We start from the raw sequence: 17,704 nt of genomic DNA on the forward strand, positions 1-17,704 counted from the left end.
TTCATTCTTTTTACATATTTGTATCATTAATACCCTCTGGACAGGATCAATATTGTATAATAGAATTGATTCTGATCCTTATTAAACACCGAGATGTAATTTTCAAGGTTTATTTGTGGAAATATCTGCTTATTCAAATTGGAGAGCACATCAGAAATATGCAAAGGAAAAGGTGTCTCAGAGTGCCAACATTCTGACACGCTTTTTCCATACAAAAGGTGGCAATCACATACCATCAGCACTTGAAGTGTTTAAAGCTAAACCCCTAGTACAGTTACTATATGGGGCTCAGATCTGGACAGGTGCTCACCTTGGATCTACAGAAGCTGTTCAGTTTAAATTCCTAAGGCAATCCCCCCCCCCCCGTTCCATCCTGTGTTAATTGTGCTTAGAGGCTAACCTCCCCTCTGTTGAATTACAGATTTGGTGTAGGACATTTAATTATTGGCTTCGGCTAAATTTAAACCCCACTGGTCTACTACCCTTAATATCGCAAGATTGTCATGAGGGCGCTTGGACTAAAATTGCCAACCAAAAACTTTATTTTTCTGGTTTAACACTGCAACTGTTATTAACACTGGGCTTCAGTGCAGCAAATAATTTAATTAGACAGCACCTATATGATATTGAGAAACAGAATAATTTGGTCATGATAAGGAAATTTTGTCCAAGGTACGATTATTTTCCACCTAGCCATTTTGATATGTTGGCACCCTATTTGCAAAATTTAACAATTCCAAAATACAGACACGCATTCACTTATGCAAGATTAAATATACTGAATTCAGCTGTACTCAAGGGTTGATTTCAAAAATTTCTGCTGGAAAAGTGCTTACGGCCCTGTAGAGATGGCAGTATTGAATCAATGGCTCATGGGCTTCTAGCTTGCACTCTTTATAAAGATTTGAGGAGTGAGGTTATTACCCCTCTGCTACTGTTCATGCCAGGTTGCTCAACCCAGTGGTGGAGCTAGCCACTCCTGCACCAGGAGTGGCGTGGCAATCTGCCCACGGGGCGATTGGCATGGTGGAGTGATCCTTGGGGGGGGGGGGTTCCAATTGAGGCGAGACAGCACAATCCTCCCAGCAGGGGGCCGATCGTGGTGAGGTGGTGCAATCCTCCCGGCAAGGAGCCAATCGCGGCACGGCAGCGCGATCCACCCAGGAGGGATTTTGTCACCCCCCTCTGGGATGGCACCCGGGGTGAACCTTCCCCACCACACACCCCTGGCTCAACCATTTCTACTGTGTCCTTTCTTCTAGCAGATTAAGTTATTCAGGTGACAGCAAAAAATGCAAACTTTTCAGCAGGGCAATTAGTACAAGATCTATTGTTTGGTTATGGATGTTAAACCTACAGAATGTATGTTGTATAGTTAAGTTTTTACCTCTATCTTCAGTACATTGTATTTTATTTTAGTGGCTGATGCAAATAAAGATTCTTCTGGTTCTGGTTCTTTGTTTAGACCATATTATTGCACACCACCCCAGCCTCTGAGTGGCGTGGGATTGGAGGGCTTCTAGGTGCTTACCCAGGGTTCGTGTTTCCTTTTAGAAATGAGGCACAGTGGAGACTGTGGTGTCATTATGATATATGGTTTATTTACTCTTATCTACAACCTGAGCCTACGGTGGAGCATTAGCATCCCAAAAGGGTCTTGTTTCTCCCATAGTCACAGCCTCGGATTCCAACAAAAATCAAACACTGTGTTCCGACTCTGTCTCCAGCTTGTTGCTTTTTCTCTGGTTCACCTCGCAGTCCCAAAACTCTTCTTCAAACTCTGCCTTTGTTTGTCTAGGTAGGGCCCCCCCCCATCATTTGCCATCTCACACCTAGCCCCTTAATCCTGTGTTCTCTTAATGGACCATCACACAGGCGATCACCTCGTCAGGAAGCTAGGCTGGCTGGTATTTTAACACTCGCTGGTTCCAGAGGTTAAAAAGGTCTCAACTTCCCCCGCAACTCATAATACTATAACTACATCACAATTTTGACAACAGCTGTTAGACAAGGAAAAAGCCTATAAAAACACAACAATATGCTCTCCACATATTTGTGCTGAACAGACAAGTTTGCACTGTTACCTTTATTAGCACCAATTCATTTTGTTGTTTATTTGTTTTTAAAGACTTTAAGATTGCCTTTGTAGTTCTGAACTAGCACATAGAATCAGACCTGAAAACAGATTGGAGGCTATTGACGGGAAAGCTTGCTTTCCCTCTGGAGAGCTCAACAGCTGCTCCTGGGCAGTCAGTGCCTTGAAATCTATTTAAAGAGAAAGAAAAGGGAGGAGAACAAAGTGAGGATGGAGAGAAGGAGGAGGACAAGCCAGGGCCTCGGAGGGGAAGAGAGAGCAAGGAGGCAAGGACGGAGCAGCCACTTTGTAGCGGGCCTGGAGATCTCACATCTGTACATACTCCAATTGACAGCAAAGAGGGATAATATTTGCAGACCTCCCCCAAGAAGGAAGGGGGCTGGAGGAGGTCATCTAACTAAGGCATTTCCTCATGATTCCAAAAACAAAACAAGAATCAGCCCATGAAAAAGGGAGCAGACCCCCGCAAGAGATTTACACAGCATCATGTCCTGCACAGCTTCACTTGGATCTCTTTCTGTGGCACTTACTTCCAAGTAAGAGTGTCAGAACATATCCCAATCCTAAGCACAAAGTTCCCGGAGAATGAAGGGGTACATTTCCCCTGTCCTTCTTGAAATAAATGCAGTCCACCAGGGCCATCAAAGCAGCTTCACTGGCAAACCCAGGCAAGAAACTTATCAGTGTCATCCAAGAATGCCTAGAGTTGGAAAGGCCACCACTTTGGATGAGCAATTTGTTCAAGAATAAGGCCAGAAATTTGACCATGGGCAATAGGGACTAGTGGGAGATGGGTTGGGGGTCAATGTGTTGTGCAGGAAACAATTGTTCTTAGCATACTCCCTTTAATAAGCAATTGCAAACAAATGCAAAAGCTTTAAACACACTATTGGAAAAAGTTAAGAAGTTGGGAGGCACCTGTGTAAGTGCAGGCATCCAAGATAAGCAGATTCATATACATGAAAATATGTTTTAAAATAGCTTTTTCTTGGCCAAATCTTTTTTAGTACAGTATCTTGTATTTGCACCGTTTGATTTGTTTCAAAGTGTCTTTTGTATTTTATTATTGTAAATAGGTTTGGGAAACAGCTGAGTGTTTGAAGCAGTATATAAATATACTAACTAACTGTAAAGGAATTCTGTCTTTTTCCTGTTTGCAGATCTCTATTGTGTAAAATCATTCACCGATTCAGTTTGACATTTAGAATCCTGTTATTGCTGTGTAATATATCTGAACAAGTAGAAAATTTCAAGAGTACTCAATCTTTGGATTTATTCAAAGTATAATTTATACAGAAAGGATAACCCCTTGATGAACACGTATCAGAGACAGAAAAGGTACTATGTGGCACCTTAAAGACTCACAGCACACACTAGCCTTGAATCTATTTCTACCAGATGAAATTGTTTCATCTTTTAAGGTGACACAACACACACACACACACACACACACACACACTTTTCTGTTTATTTACTAATAAAGCTACTGTTCTAGAATACAACAGAGATTCTCCAAAACTCAAATGGATTAAAAGAGGGCAGGAAGTGACTTTGAATTGTTAGAGGCTACAAGAATAAGCTTAGTGTTAAGGTTTAGACTTATTATAAGTTATTGTAAGTTTAAGTTAAGTCTGCTGCAACTGGATTTCTTATGGACAGTACCAATGTATACAGTGGTACCTCGGGTTACATAAGCTTCAGGTTACATACGCTTCAGGTTACAGACTCCGGTAACCCAGAAATAGTACGTTGGGTTAAGAACTTTGTTTCAGGATGAGAACAGAAATCGTGCAGCGGCGGCGCGGCAGCAGCAGGAAACCCCATTAGCTAAAGTGGTGCTTCAGGTTAAGAACAGTTTCAGGTTAAGAACGGACCTCTGGAACGAATTAAGTACGTAACCAGAGGTACCACTTTATTGGATTTGTGACTATTATGTTCATTTGCCGTCAGTAGCAGTAAAGCTTTGCTGGATGAAATACAGTTGCCTCTGGTCTATTTTTTTGGGGAAAGTTTTTAAGTTTTTACTCTGCTAACTATATGTCAGAGTTCTGCTCTGGATCAATATTGAGTAGAATTTCATGGATAACCAAATTCTGTTTCCCATCAGGATAATGGGCTATTGTATATTAAGGGATGTCGGGTTGGGGGTATCCCTGGCAGGTAACTGGGATTACCCTTTGATTACCCTGACCCAAAGGACCTCGGGAGAGGGGAGGTGAAGCTGGAGTGATAGTTCGGAGGCAAATGCCATTACCTCGTTCTTCCACCACAGCTGAAAGAATCCAAAGGCAGCAGGTTGTGTTGACATGTGTCAATCCATCCTGCGTGCATTGCTGAGTTGGGGCTTCTGCCCCAAAGGCAGAGGGGGGCGTCACGCACATTCTTAACTTAAATCGCGCGCGCGCGCACGGACAACCACTTGGACGTGTGAGGATGTCTCTCTTACAAGTAAAGCCTCATTAATTTATTCTTTACAACGCGTTGCTAAAATCTGGCTTAAAAACCGAAACATTCTTAAGGCGGCAGCCCTGTAAAACCCCTTACCCGCGAGTAAGCCCTACTGATCTCACAGCAACTTACTTCAGAGTAGACACGCGCAGGCTTGCACTTGCCAAGCAGCCCGAAATCTCGAGGCTCCACCAGTCCTATAGGCACTTCCCTGAGGGTTAAGTGCTACTGAGCCCAGTGGGACTTACTTCAGAGTAGACTCCTAAGATCGGAAAGGCAGAAACTGCGGTCCAAAAACTTTCTGGTCGGCTGAAGGAGTCTGCCGTCGGATGCAATGAGAGAAGCCTTCCAAGTGTGACCGCTATCCATCCCCTCACCCCCCCCCCCAACATTGCAATCCTGCAGCAACTCACCTGGGACCCGATGGGGACCTGAGACGCCGCTGGCGCGCGGCAAGCCCAGGCGCTCCGGACCGGAATGCGTTCGCCTGGGGATGCAAGCTTCGTCTGCGAGCTGCGCCGCGTGAACGCCCCTTTGCAGCTATAAAGGAGGCACGCCCAGACGGCTCTTTCGCCTCGAGGAAGGTGGAAGGTTGCGTGACCTGCAGAATTCCCCTTAGCAACCCTAAAGCTAGGAAAAAAGGATGAAAAAAAGAAAGCCAGTCCGGAAGCAGATATATGCCTCTGTCTGGGTTTGTTGGGCTCAGTTCAGTGGCGAGCTCCGAAACGACTTTTAAAATGAAAATGCCATGTAATATATAGGAGCAACTGACCCTCCTCCTGGTATTTTGAGACTGCCTGTAAAGTCAACAATAATTAACTTGGGCGCTGCAGAGACTTTCTATTTTTGTCCAGCTCAACTCAAACGTTGGTCCGGATTTATCCCACCCATTACAGGCTTCGCCAATCTGGTGCCCTCCGGATGAGCGGGACAGCTACAAAACACACTTTTCTATGTAGTTAAGACCTGAACCTGTACTGGAAGGTCCTTTAAACACGGCTCCTGTTGACTAGAAGTTGCTCTTCTGCAAGCAGCGGCATCCTAGCTTGTGTAGTATTTCAACGGCCAAACCACATGAACGGGGATCGATCTGATCAATTGTCTGAGTGCCAATTAGGTATTTGGGACCTGGGATATCAGGCCCCACTGATCATTGTAATTGGATAATTTACATCAGGGGTCGCCCACAGAGGCTTTCACTGGCACCCTTGGCAACCTATTTTCTGATGGGTTTCTCCAGCGCTCTCTCAAAATTTGAGTCATGCACAAGGGTCCAAAAAGGCGGATAACCCCTGATTTACATGTTATGATGGCAGCATGGGAGCTTCTCCCAGGCAAGTGGCTTCCTTGTAGCTCAGGCAACTTTAAAATGCCCCTATCAGTTGTCATATATGGTTGTAAATATCTCAAGAACCAGCTTAAATGTAGAAAACAGCTCAGGAATGTCGTTCTTAAGTACAGCTGATGATCCGATTTATATACAGCACCAACCAAAATTGAAAGCCAGACTACACTGCCGTAGAACATGCATGTGCCACAAATATAGACATAATGCATACATCCTTGCAAGGTCCATTCCGGGAATTCTTATTTTCAATTGTAAAAGCAGTTTAGAGCCCTGCGCTCTTTGGGCTGCTACTCTGATGAGGAAATGACAACACACCCTCGCCCATAACACCATTCCAAGCAACCTTAGTTGTTGCTACGTAAGTGAAGCTTGACCTTAGCTCTTCCAACTCTGACCATCACCATTTTTCTTTGAGGATGACAGCATTCACTTCCTCTTTCAGCATAGCTCACGGTATGATTTGCATCATTTTAGAATTTTCGTCCAAAAATAAAATAAAATACATAAATGTAGTGTACTTTGATGGCTTTGGTACAGCCAGCAGCTTCTTTAAAAAGCAGAGCAAAATTACCTTGGGCCTAGCTCTAGCTTGAGAAGACACTTGGCAGGCTGTGAAGGGAATGCCTCTCATATCAAAATCAGTTACTTTGCTGCTTCTTGTGCAGATATTACTTGGGGCGGGGGGTTGGGGGGGAGACACAAAAACCCAGAAGTGAGAAGCACAATCCAACTTCCGCTATCAGGGCCCCTGGGAGGGTTTACCTCCTCCTTTCCAGCAAGAACACTAGACTGTAAGCAGTTGCGGAAACGGTGTGGTTTGGTTGCAATATCTTGCAGTTTTTAACTTGATATTACTGCTGCCACTGAGGGAGGGAGGAGAAGAGGGTAAGATACGATATTGGTGTTTTTATTTCCCTACTCTATTAGCAAATTATTCTGCTGTATTTGTTGTACAGTGGTGCCTCGCAAGATGAAAAGAATCCATTCTGAGAGTCTCTTCGTCTAGCGGTTTTTTCGTCTTGCGAAGCAAGGCCATTGACGGATTAGCGGATTAGCGCTATTAGCGGCTTTTAGCGGCTTTTAGCGGCTTATCGGCTTATCGGATCAGCTGATAAGCGGCTTAGTGGCTTAGAAAAAGGGGGGAGGGAAAAAACCCCACAGGAACTCGCAAGACATTTTCGTCTTGCGAAGCAAGCCCATAGGAGATTCGTTTTGCGAAGCACCTCCAAAACGGAAAACTCTTTTGTCTAGCGAGTTTTCCGTCTTGCGAGGCATTCGTCTTGTGGGGCACCACTGTATTTTTATTGCATTACACTAGTTAAATTGAAATGGGCTTTATTAAATGTTACACTTTGAAATCTCACCTGTTTGCTGGGGACAATATTTGCCTGCACCGAGGGAGATGGAGGGGAGAAGGTATCCCTCCCAGGTCGTACACATTGTAGAGATTTATACTGGTCAAGCACACCATTTCCAGGTGTGACTTTACGGATACTATTTGGCATTGAATTGTTGCTGCTATATGCCCAGAAACCTCACCAAAATGCTGGAAAGGATGCACCTCCACAGGTACATACCTCCACATGTGGTGGGAATGTCCCCAAATCCAACTCTTCTGGACATCAATCATACAAGAAAAATGCAAAAGAACTAAGCAAGTATTAGAAATCACCCCAGAACTGGCCCTACTAAACATCTTCCAAGATAATAATGCCTACTCACATCATGAAGAGCTCATAACACACCTACTCTCTGCAGCCAGAAGCATCATAGCCAGACACTGGAGAGACTTGTCAGGAGGATGCATGGACCAATGGTATCAAATAGTATGGGAAACAGCCTTATTAGAAAAAACTCACCAATAAACTGAAACTGACACGGGGACAAATAGAAGAAGAAGCCTTCACTCCGGTATGGTTCTCCTTTATCACATACACAGTCCAACAAGACAACAACAAGAATCCCCCAGCAGCATACGAATCAATCTAGCTAACCTGATCCAAACACAAACACACATCCCACTCACACACGAAAACAAAGTTCACCAAAGCCAATCAAAAACAACCACCCACACCCTAGGCCACCCACAACCTCTCTCACTACCAAGGAAATACACCAAGTGAATAGTAAGAGAACCCACACAAGTGACACTGAAACAAAACCTCACACATACACTAAGTAGAAGAATAGAGGCATCGCCACCCATCTCCACCCCACTCAGCATTCCCCCTCCCCCTCTTCCCTCCTCTTTTCTTCCTAACCTAACACTGTATGTAACACTGATGTCTCACAACAAATGAAACTGATCTGTAGAAAACGCTACTTGGAAAAAGAGAGACAATGCACGTATTTTTGTAAACTAAGAAATCTTTAAGAAAAATATATTAAAACAAAAATGGTTGCTGCTATGACTGCAGTTTCAATTAAATGATGACTTATTTTGTGCAGTTTTATTAGTTCTAGCTGCCTTGAGCTCCAGATCACAGGAAAGGTGGGATGTAAAAATCTTGAACAGATGACTGAATAAATAAATAAGCAAAACACTACAGCAAGGCTGAGGCCAGCGTGACCTTAGCCATTGGCCAGAGCCTCAGCAGCTGCAGGCTGCTTGCTTCCCCTTTCCTTATCAGAAACAACTCTGTCCCAATTGCCAGCTGACAGAAGTCACCAGCAAGAAGGCTCAAGGGCACTGTCTCATTGCACAATGTTTAACAAAAACACAGGTAAGGAAATGTCAGTCTTTCTTCAGTTGGATCTGAATGCTGGTTTGCGGGTCACAAACTTATTGTCTCTGTGATCTCTGTTATCTGAATATGGAAACAGGCAATACAATATGTATGTAGCAAAGAGTAGATGCAAGAGCCACAGTTATTTCTATTTTTTAAAGAGTAGCTTATTACTTGGCCTATAAAGAATGTCAGATGATACATATTATTGGACTGATTTAAAAATTCTGACCACAGAAACAAGAGAATGCTAAGGGCTGAGGTTCAGGTGTCAATGTATTCTTCCTTTCAGAGGACAGCCCTCTGTTTGAAGATCTGCTTAGGGGGTCTTTGAAACTACCCATCAACAGCGCCTAGAAGCAGGGGTGCAGGCCATTATGGCAGATGCATGGTATTTCAATTTAAATTCTAGCAATATTTCTAAAATTGAATCTGTGCATATAAATAAGGATACACAATTTTTATGGAAGCCATTATTTTAGCGATGTTGGAAGCAGAGTGATGTGTAAGCAGTCAAACATAAAATGAACCCAACCTCTCTCTGTAGTCGGGTGATTTGTATTACATATATTCCTGAGTCCACAAGATCTGGCTGGCTGTGTTAGACTCCCTGTCAGACCTGAAGTGGGCAGAGGTGCGCCATTGGATATGGCTGCATGAAGGTGCCCCATGTCCTCTAGTGTTCTGCTGTCAGAAAGCACCTCACACACCTTCAGGAAGGGACAGCCAACACCCCCACCTGCTTTTCTAGAGCATGGAAGGCTAATGGGATCGGTGTTGCTTATTTGGTCCTGCATGGTCAAGGCATCTTCCACTAACCCAGAAATAGTACCTCGGGTTAAGAACTTTGCTTCAGGATGAGAACAGAAATCACGCGGTGGCGGCAGCAGGAGGCCCCATTAGCTAAAGCGGTACCTCAGGTTAAGAACAGTTTCAGGTTAAGAACGGACCTCCAGAACAAATTCTTAACCCGAGGTACTACTGTACTGTATTAATTGTTCATAGATCTTTCTAACTCATGAATGGCTAGAAATTTAGGAGTATAACTCAACCGCTTTCCTTTTTCCTAGAGCAAACAACACAAGCAATGTACTTCTGCATGGTAACAGTGTTTTGTTTGTTTACTAAAATAGGAAGTCTTCGACACCAAATGCCTTCTGTCCTGGCATTAGTCACATTTGGTTCAGCGTGAGTTTCTCCATCTTCTCTACTACAATAGGTGAGAGGTATAACTATAGCCATACATTCCTTGAACCTGCGTCAAACCCAGAATTGATGGACATCAGCAGAGCTTAACTGATGAAAGAAAAAAATTAAAACAGTCAGGCTATCATAAATTTAAAATATTAAGGCAGCCTTCAGGACAATGTAGGCTTCCAAAAACAGTCTTGCCAAGTTCCTATAAATGTTCAGTTAACCCTAACTGCCTTCTCTTTGGATGATGTTATAAAAGCACCCAACACACAAAAGCCCCACATAATGCTGTTTTACTGCACTGTCACCATGGCATTCCCATTTTACCAAAGACAAAACATCCAGGGCTTTCACAAATGGGTAGAATCATCTTCGTTTCCTGCTTCTCACCTTGAACAGCATCCTGATGTACAGAAATTAAATGGCAACACTTTCCCCACACCAAGGAAAAGAACATTATGAAAAGCACAGGATGAAGCTTGATTTTTATTATTATTTAAAAAGCCAAAATAAATAAATAAAAATGGTTTCAACTTTCCGATTCCTTCTTCCACATTCACGAGATGATCCTTTTGAGCTCAGCTTTAATTAATCCAGATTGTATGTGCAGTCACTTAGAATTCTTACATCTATACGTGTTTCACTGAAAGGGCTATGTATATATGACACATACTGATATTCTCTTCCCTCCAACAATAAACCAGAGTGTTAATAGTAGGAAGGGAAAACCAGTCCATATTTAGTGAGCCCTATTCATGAGATTTGATGGGTCCATATATGTCTATATGTGAGGGTCAGAGCAGAGCCTAGTTATATAGAATCATAACATTGTGGAGTTAGAAGGTACATCCAGGGTCATCTAGTCTGCAGTTGTTGTTGTTGTTTAGTCGTTTAGTCGTGTCCAACTCTTTGTGACCCCATGGACCAGAGCACGCCAGGCACTCCTGTCTTCCACTGCCTCCCGCAGTTTGGTCAAACTCATGCTGGTAGCTTCGAGAACACTGTCCAACCATCTTGTCCTCTGTCGTCCCCTTCTCCTTGTGCCCTCCATCTTTCGCAACATCAGGGTCTTTTCCAGGGAAACTTCTCTTCTCATGAGGTGGCCAAAGTATTGGAGCCTCAGCTTCATGATCTGTCCTTCCAGTAAGCACTCAGGGCTGATTTCCTTCAGAATGGATAGGTTGGATCTTCTTGCAGTCCATGGGACTCTCAAGAGTCTCCTCCAGCACCATAATTCAAGAGCATCAATTCTGCAGTACAGGAATCTAAATTAAATCATCTGTGACAGATGACCTTCCAACCTCTGCTCAAAATTAGCTGTTTCTTTGCGGCTGATTAGCTGTTCTCCCTGTGCAAAGGTCAGAGGGGGCAGGGTTTCCGTTGAGGCAGGTGATTAGCTGTGGGAGGAGCTTATCAGAGCTAGCAGGGCAGCAGTTGAAGAAGGAGCAAAAAGGGATTTATTGTGTTTGTGTGTTTCTTTGTGGCTGATTAGCTGTTCTCCCTGTGCAAAGGTCAGAGGGGGCAGGGTTTCTGTTGAGGCAGGTGATTAGCTGTGGGAGGAGCTTATCAGAGCTTGCAGGGCAGCAGCTGAAGAAGGTGCAAAAAGGGTTTTCTTGTGTGTGTGTGTGTTTTTTCTTTGTGGCTGATTAGCTGTTCTCCCTGTGCAAAGGTCAGAGGGGGCAGGGTTTCTGTTGAGGCAGGTGATTAGCTGTGGGAGGAGCTTATCAGAGCTAGCAGGGCAGCGGCACGTCTAGCGGCAAGCGCAGTTTGATCCATCTTTTAGATTTAGGGGAGGTACTCTCAAACGTTTGTTGGGGGAGACCTAGGGTTTTTTTGTGGGGGGAGTTATTTGTCCTGTCTTCACACTTTTTATGATGGAGGACCGCTGTAGCCACCCCCAACGACACGTTCTCAAGATGGAGGGGGAGGCAACAGCTGCAGTCGCCTGCGGTTCCTGCGCAATGTTTGCCATCTTGCCAAAGGTTGCAGGCAGCTTTACCTGCAGCAATTGCATGCTGATTGCCCTCTTAAAAGACAAAGTCCAGCAACTGGAGGAACGTGTAGCTACGCTCCAAAGAATTAGAGAGATGGAATTCTTCTTGGAAGCAACAGAGCACACCGTCTCCACCAAGGAGGAGACAGGGGACTCCCCTGAGAAGGAGGCTAGTTCACCAACACAGGAGCCAGATATATGGAGAAACGTGACTCAAAGAAGTAGGAGGCCCAGGGTTTGCTCTGATTGTTTAGAAATACACAATCGCTTTGAGGTCCTCTCCCCTAGCATGGAAGACGAAGAGCAGACTCCATTTGAGGATCTCTCCCTCATTACAGTCGATCAGGTATATGAAGTCGAGCAGCAAAGTCAGTCCTCAGGGAATGTGCAGGCGACCTTGGAATGGACAGCTCACGGAAGAACCCCGACCAAACCTAAGAGGAGGCGTGTAGTGGTGATAGGGGATTCCCTACTGAGGGGAACAGAAGCAGTGATCTGTGGGCCTGACAAGATGTCTCGGGAAGTGTGCTGTCTCCCCGGGGCTAAGATCCAAGATGTAACTAAACGACTGCAAGGAATCATAAAACCCACTGACAAATACCCCTTCCTCTTGGTTCATGTGGGAACCAATGACACAGCAAGCAATAGCCTCCAGAAGATCAAAAGAGACTACGAGGCTCTCGGCAGGAAATTGAAGCAACTAAATGCACAAATTGTCATCTCATCTGTCCTCCCAGTTGAACAACGTGGCCCAAGGAGAGAGGGAAAAATAGTGGAAGTGAACAGCTTGCTTCGCAAATGGTGTAAACAGGGACGGTTTGGATTCTTAGATCATGGACTGCAGTTTCTTGAAGATGGACTTCTGGCAAGTGATGGGCTGCACCTCACAACGGTTGGGAGAAATGTTTTTGCCAAAAATCTCAGAAACCTCATCAGGAGGGCTTTAAACTGACTAATGTGGGGGAGGGAGACAGTGCTCCTGAAGGTAGGAGTCTATCAATTGATGAAGATGATCATCCAAATGCCATAGACCAAATAGAGCAAACAGCACGCAGACCTAGTGGTGGGAGGAAAAAATCCTTAAATAAGAGACACGGGGGAATGATTAATGGACTTCAATGTCTGTACACTAATGCGCAAAGCATGGGAAATAAACAAGATGAGCTTGAGCTCTTGGTACAGCAAACTAAATATGACATAATAGGCATCACTGAAACCTGGTGGGATAAGTCCCACGATTGGAATGTAATAATGGGGGGGATACAATCTATTTCAGAGAAACAGACCAGACAAGAAAGGAGGAGGAGTGGCGTTATATGTCAGGGATGTATATACCTGTGAAGAGATCCAAGATTTAGAACCTCAAAGCCAAAGTGAGAGCATTTGGGTCAAAATTAAGGGAGAGAAGAATAACAGAGACCTCATTGTGGGAGTTTACTATAGATCCCCAAGCCAAACGGAGGACATAGATGATGCCTTCCTGGAACAGATGACCAAGCATGCAAAAGGAAGGGAGATAGTAGTAATGGGGGACTTCAATTACCCGGATATTTGTTGGATGTCAAACTCAGCCAAGAGCATAAGGTCAAACAGATTCCTCACTGGCCTTGCAGACAACTTCATTGTCCAGAAAGTGGGAGAAGCAACAAGAGGAACAGCCATTTTAGATCTGGTCCTAACCAATGTTGATGACCTGGGTAGTGGGGTAGAAGTGGAAGGATCATTAGGCGCGAGCGTGGTGGAGTCTCCTTCTTTGGAGGTCTTTAAGCAGAGGCCTGACAACCATATGTCAGGAGTGCTCTGATGGTGTTTCCTGCTTGGCAGGGGGTTGGACTCGATGGCCCTTGTGGTCTCTTCCAACTCTATGATTCTATGATTCTATGATTCTATGAAAATCCTCTAAAGAAGGAGTTTTGCAATGAAATTGCAAGTGACTCCTAATTGCAGGGAAAGAACCTCTGTACCCACAACTTACAAACATAGGAGCTTCATACCACCATTTCATAAACACAGATAGGTTGGGAGAGCAGGAGAAGGGACAATCCTAATTCCTACTCCATAGCAGCCTTAAGTATATGCCCTCTGTATTTTTGATAACGACACTACAACCAAATCTAGGGTACGTCACAGGGATGCTGTGAGGATAAAATGGGAAGGAGCAGAACTAGGGTTGCCATGAGCAGGGCCATCTTAAGCATATCCGGCGCCCTGGTACAAAGCTCCCTCCGGCACACACCCCCATTCCCCAGAGTTTTTTTAGGGAGGACAGTGCTGCTGGCGGGGCTGGAGGAGGCAGGCAGCAGCTGGAGGGCAGCTCTTCCGGAGGGCAGCTCTTCTGCTGGACGCAGCACCCCCCCCCGGCTCAGCTGGCCACTTGGTGCCATGGTGGCCACGGCAGATGGAGGCTCTGGGCACAGCGCTGCTTTGGCGTGGCATGGCAAAGGTGGGCGAGGGGTGGCGAACTGATGCCAGGAGGAGCCACGTCCAGTTTCTTCCCTGGCGCCCTCCAGAACTTGGCGCCCTGCCACCCTACGCAACTAGCCTCTATGGGTAAGATGCCCCTGGCTATGTGTCCACTTTTTCCAGGACACGTTCTATTTTTGCAGGGGTAAAATCTGAGACAAATTGCATTTATTTGCTTTGAATGGCCGTCATAGAGTCCTCTTTTTTTGTTCTTCAAAATATGGCAGCACTAACCTTGAGCTCCTTGGGTGAAAAGTTGGATATAAATGCAGCAAACAAGCAAATAAAACAACATCCAATGCCCTCCAACCTTCCCCTCCTGATCCTCCACTCCAAAGAAAGAGAATGAAAGCATCAGAAAAAGTCTTCTTTAAATGGGAAGTCAGAAAGTTTGAAAGGTTTAGAAGTATGCAGAAAGGCAAGTTTTAGAGGGTCAACTATTTTTTGGGGTGTGTGTGTGTTACATCTGAGTTAGCAAATAGTTCATGATCTGATGTAAGCTGAGGGTGCTTTCAGCTTATATTTCTTGAATAGCAACTCCTCCTCCCGCCCCACAGCGCTGAACCAGAGAAGGGTTTCAAAAGAAACTTATAATATCTCACCAGGAAATCTACTGTTCAACACGGGGAAAGTTAGAAACCACACTGTCTGAAGTATATATTCTGTGTAGAATATAAAGTTTAGATTCTGGCCACAACCCCTGCGCTAGAAACAGGGAGGGCATGGAGTCTTTGACAGAATATGGAATGAACACCCCCACAATTCATCCCACCTGTCAGTATTTACTATTGATAGTTCTGACTTTCTGGTAACCCCCCCCCCCCAGTTTTACCTTTTTGGGATGGCTCCTTAGCAAGGGTTCTGTTTGCTCCTCAGAGTAAACAAAAGCGAAATCTTGCAGAGGTGGAGTTAGCAGCCTGACATTTCACACACAGGAAATCCTGAGGCACATTTTGAACTCTAAATACTGTGTACCATATTATAAAACCATTGTGTTATTACAGTATACTTTGGCCCAGAGAACAAATGCACTGCATCTTTTAAATCAACAAATATGGCGTGATATTTCAGTGTCAATGAACTTAGGGAGCTAGCTAGAACTTTCACAGGCTGTGGCACCCAGCTACCAGATTCAGAGGCACCAAGATTACTCTAAGATGCCAGGCCAGGATAAACACAATACTTTCTCAAGGAGGTTATAAACATAAGCATACAAACCCAGGAAAAAGGCTAACAGCGGAAAGATATGTTTAGGAATTTGACTACAGAACAGAAAATAAAAAAACTAGCTTGCCTCACCCTTATACTAAGCACCAGAGTCATGGATTCCACTAAACCAGTAATTGGCATATAGACACACATAAGTGCTGAAATCCACAATCCTCATCCAATTGGGGGCCGTCTGACCAATGTCAAAGACCATTTTATGCACACACACACACGACTGGATACAGGAGTGTAAGTTTTACTTAGCTGATCAGGGCTTGGGGGCAACCTTCCCAGCCCCAGAGGGTGTACATATGGGTTGACCACGCAGCCAATTTATTCAGTCTTGGTGATCTTGATGTCATCTTGCATTAGGCACTCACAAGTGGAAAAGTGAACTAATTAATGGAACTCCTCCTCAGGGAATACAGTACCCAGCCATGGGAGAAACAGGACTTTCCTGGAGCGTAATGCTGGAAGCCCCTCCATTGTGGGCTCAGGTTGTATATATGTGTCAATAAACCACATATCCTAAAGACACCACAGTTTCCGCCTTGCCTCATTTCCGAAGGAAACATGAACCCTGCATAAGTGTTTTGACCCCTAGAATCTCACACCACTCAGGGATTGAGGTGGCATGCAACAACCTGCCCAACTGAAGGTCTGTGGATCTGGTGGACAGCAACTGGGTGATGTTTGTTAGCGAAAAGTGGAGTTCAGTTGTAAATTTCCATGAACATTTTCCAAACAATTACAGCCGTGTTGTTATTTTAGAAAAATGAAACAGTTAGTCGAGACGTTTGCTAATATTTAAGTTCACAGCATGAGAAGTGCCAAGGTATGTTAGCAGCCGCTCCAGTTTCTAGCTACAAGTATTAATGCCAACATAGTAGGAGCTCAATTACTGGGGCCAAGGGCAGCTTCCCAGTTATGCACTTGCATTAGTCTGATTCAATCAACAATGTGGTTGTGCACTGACAACTCAGGTTATTGCTTTTTATATATATAAAAAAAACCTCAAGGTAGCAGCAGCTGACGGAACCTTACTTAGTGGCCTATGGCTTCACAGCCAGCCTTCTAAAGTAGCACATATGCTCTGCATTTTTCTCATGTGGCTGCTTGCTGGTTTATTGTTTTATTGCTGCTCCCGTAAACTTGTCATCAAGTCCACATCCTGAAAGTGCTCCTATACTTTATCACCATCATATTTTATACACTCATTTCTAGAGAGGAATTCCACCAAATATAGCTTCTACCATCATTCCAAAATTGCGCCTAGAATAGCTCCGCCAGTCATTTACGAAACATTTAAGGAAACTGGAGCATATATACAAGAATATGGCGGAAGGGAGAAATAGATACAGTGGTGCCTCGCAAGACGAAAATAATCCGTTCCGCGAGTCTCTTCGTCTAGCGGTTTTTTCGTCTTGCGAAGGAACCCTATTAGCGGCTTAGCGGCTTAGCGCTATTAGCGGTTTAGTGGATTAGCGGCTATTAAAGCCTTAGCGGCTTAGAAAAAGGGGGAGAAGCGGAAAAAAATCAGAACACTCGCAAGACGTTTTCGTCTTGCGAAGCAAGCCCATAGGGAAATTCGTCTTACGAAGCAGCTCAAAAATGGAAAACCCTTTCGTCTAGCGGGTTTTCCGTCTTGCAAGGCATTCGTCTCGTGGGGCACCACTGTACTGTTTCTTATATTTCTCCCTTCTGCCATATTCACCTATGTATAATATGCTGTTGATTTCTATTTGCTGCTGTTATGCTTATGGTATATATGTGTGTGTATGTGTGTGTGTGGAGAATTAAACAAAACCTATAAAAGCTCAATCTGCTCAAAATTTTTCCATTTCAGCTGCTGATTCAGAGAGAAATGACCACAAACAGGGACAGGTTTAATGCATGAAAACCCTTCTTTTCTCCAAGAGAAAGCAAAAAAGCGAATCAGCAACCTTAGAGCTTTTTAAAAATCAAGAAAGAAGAAAGAACAAGGATTGAGGCACTGAGTGCAATCTCCTTTTGATCCCTGTTCACTCCCCACCTTTTCTCATTGAAATTCACTTCTCTTGTTGGTAAATGTCAAATAGGACAATACTCCTGTAAAAGACATTTTATTTTACTTTTATTTATTCCCAAGCCGTACAAACAGGGCTTTTTTTCCAGCCGGAACTCACAGAATTCAGTTCTGGCCCCTCTCAGATGGGCACCATTGCCATTCTAAGAGAAGAAGGGAAGTG

General features: G+C 44.3%; 1 protein-coding gene across 6 annotated transcripts in view; it reads right to left on the bottom strand.

Moving 5' to 3' along the window:
• ABCB5 (ATP binding cassette subfamily B member 5) overlaps positions 1-15,184 on the bottom strand; it is a 52,600-nt gene extending 37,416 nt beyond the window's left edge. For 3 of the 6 annotated variants that reach the window (XM_082193880.1, XM_082193878.1, XM_082193875.1), the window contains exon 1: positions 4,957-5,041. The gene's annotated coding sequence lies outside the window, so the exon portion shown is untranslated. Of the gene's footprint in view, positions 1-4,675; positions 4,799-4,956; positions 5,042-15,099 lie in introns of those variants that run through there. The other 3 variants (XM_082193879.1, XM_082193876.1, XM_082193877.1) reach the window with 2 other exon arrangements.
• Between the last annotated feature and the right edge of the window lie 2,520 nt (positions 15,185-17,704).

Source organism: Podarcis vaucheri (genome assembly GCF_965113315.1).
Source record: "Podarcis vaucheri genome assembly, chromosome: 12".
NCBI classification, from domain to species: Eukaryota; Metazoa; Chordata; class Lepidosauria; order Squamata; family Lacertidae; genus Podarcis; species Podarcis vaucheri.